The sequence below is a fragment of the Octopus bimaculoides genome, chromosome 27 (genome assembly GCF_001194135.2).
Source record: "Octopus bimaculoides isolate UCB-OBI-ISO-001 chromosome 27, ASM119413v2, whole genome shotgun sequence".
Classification (NCBI taxonomy): Eukaryota; Metazoa; Mollusca; class Cephalopoda; order Octopoda; family Octopodidae; genus Octopus; species Octopus bimaculoides.
The window spans coordinates 17825793-17828195 of NC_069007.1; the positions used below are offsets into that span (position 1 = coordinate 17825793).

The 2403-nt window shown below is 37.5% G+C and overlaps 2 protein-coding genes and 1 long non-coding RNA gene across 4 annotated transcripts in view; 1 reads left to right on the forward strand and 2 right to left on the reverse strand.

Annotated features, from left to right (window-relative positions):
* LOC106870157 (collagen alpha-1(XII) chain) overlaps positions 1-2403 on the forward strand; it is a 490284-nt gene that overhangs the window by 105268 nt on the left and 382613 nt on the right. The gene's annotated exons all lie outside the window — the stretch shown is intronic.
* The window catches only part of LOC106868389 (uncharacterized), a 437000-nt gene that overhangs the window by 71441 nt on the left and 363156 nt on the right, over positions 1-2403 (reverse strand). The window lies entirely within an intron of this gene.
* Positions 28-2403, reverse strand: part of LOC128250993 (uncharacterized) — a 10310-nt gene continuing 7934 nt past the window's right edge. The window contains exons 2-3 of the long non-coding RNA XR_008266908.1: positions 2240-2364; positions 28-837 (exon numbers count right to left, since the gene is read on the reverse strand). This is a non-coding gene — a long non-coding RNA (uncharacterized LOC128250993). The remainder of the gene's footprint in view (positions 838-2239; positions 2365-2403) is intronic.

Below are 2403 nucleotides of genomic sequence, written 5' to 3' on the forward strand. Positions count from 1 at the left end.
AAATGCATTTTATTTTCACCGAAATAAAACATGAATACACTCCCAACGAAACAAATTATGAAGGGGATGTTAAATACGCTTATATATAATTCATAATAAAGACATTGTTGTGTACGGAATCAATACAGTTGCATTTAATACCTAAAGCCCCACGAGGTTCCGGCAGGGGATGGTGGCGAACCCTGCTGTACCCTTCCACCACAACTTTCTCTCACTCTTACTTCCTGTTTCTGTTGTGCCTGTAATTCAAAGGGTCAGCCTTGTCACACTGTGTCACGCTGAATCTCCCCCGAGAACTACGTTAAAGGGTACACGTGTCTGTGGAGTGCTCAGCTACTTGCACGTTAATTTCACGAGCAGGCTGTTCCGTTGATCGGATCAACTGGAACCCTCGACGTCGTAAGCGACGGAGTGCCAACAACAACATGTTATATAGGCCTTAGTTCAAAATTAAACGTCTAAGTTTCGAGACAACTATTTTACGCAGTGATAGTTTGTGATACCTCATTAAACCGATGGGTTCGGATCGTTGGTCTTTAATACTTCACATATAACAAGACGTGTTTATTAACTTCCTTATTATTCCCTCTATTTTTGTAGGGATTTGCTGGATTTCTCTGAGTATATTTGATCAAGTACTGTCACTTATCTTTCATTTTTTACCTTTTTATTATTTTTTATTTTTTACTTGTTTCATTCATTGGACTGCGGCTATGCTGGAGCACCGCCTCGAAAGGTTTCAGTCGAACAAATCGATCCCAGGATGTTTTTCTTTCGTTTTTTTTTTCCGTTTTTTTTTTTTGCTTTAAGCTTCATACTTAGTCGTCATTTGCCGAACTGCAAGGTTACAAGGAAGTAAACAAATCATAACCTATTTTTAACCGGTTTCGAGGGTAACAAATACAGACATAAAGACACATGCATGTGCAAACATACGACAGGTTTCTACACAGTTTCCTCCTACCAAATTTACTCACAATGGATTTGTTGGCCCGGGAGTGTAGCAAGGGGCACTTGTACTGGGAAATATATTTCCTAGAATTTCGTTAAGCAGAAACATTATTTAAGTGCTACTTACCCAAACAAAAGTGCCTCTTAACATACATAAAATATATTTTAACTGCCTTTTCTCTCTTTTGTTTAATTTTATTCGTTTCTATGCTACCTGATTCAAAAAGGAAAAGCTTTTCAGGAGTGACGTTTCAGAATTTCCAAAATGCATTTTATTTTCACCGAAATAAAACATGAATACACTCCCAACGAAACAAATTATGAAGGGGATGTTAAATACGCTTATATATAATTCATAATAAAGACATTGTTGTGTACGGAATCAATGCAGTTGCATTTAATACCTTAACTTCAGATGTGCGTAATATATAATTGGAAATACATCCATTACGTAAACCTTCTTCAGAATCTTCATCTTTCTTGATAAATCTTAAGTAAAAATAAGACAAGTTTTAGACACAATGCAATTTATATAATCAATGATAGAATTATTGTTTCGTTCTAGTATCTTCTGCCATCTGGGAAGATCTATTATTCACTACTCAAAGAATTTCCTCTCCTTACTGGCAAAAACACTCTGCCAAGTAAATTTTTATATCCTCTTCATAGTTAAAGATCTCTTCATTCAATGAATTTTTGTATAGACCGAAACAGGTGAAAGCATAAAATTGAGAGAATATGGAAGGTGAGACAAAACCACTCAGCCAAGCCTCAGTAACTTCTATCGTGTCTGCAATCAGTTGGTCGACTAGAACAAGACGCAGAGGCTTTACAATCGAAGTCTTTTAAACCACTTCTGACACACATGTTCCGTAACAGCATCATCTCTGTACACATCGCATATCTTCCTGCAAGTTTCTGTCGCTTACTTGCCTTTTCTAAAACAAAAAGCATGTGGGATCGATAATGTTCGCTTTGATGCTCTATTTTCAGAGTGATCCACCTCTGCTCTCCTCATCACACATTCTCTCTAAGCCCCCACTTTTACTATACTAACCACTTCGCCCAATCCTTTCTCCCCCACCTGCCATGTCAACCCACTCTCTGGAATTTCCTCCTTTGTTCACGTTTATCTTGCAGTCATAAATTGTCCCGACTAAACTTCAATCCTAGAAGGATTTCGAGGTTTATGGATCCTGCGTTTTCTTTCACACTCATCCATAAAAATAGAAAGCTAACAACAAAAGAAACATCCTATTTAATGATGTTCTGGAATATTTCTTCTTACCGTGATTATTGTACACGAGGTGGACTGGGTAGTATTGGTAACATCAAAAACTTGTTCTTTTGTTTCGTTAGTGTTAGGAATGCCGTTGCCTAATACTTCTGTCTCGTTCGTAAGACGGGTCTGTGCTGCAAACGGATGACATCGTCAATTTTGAGAGGAAAATT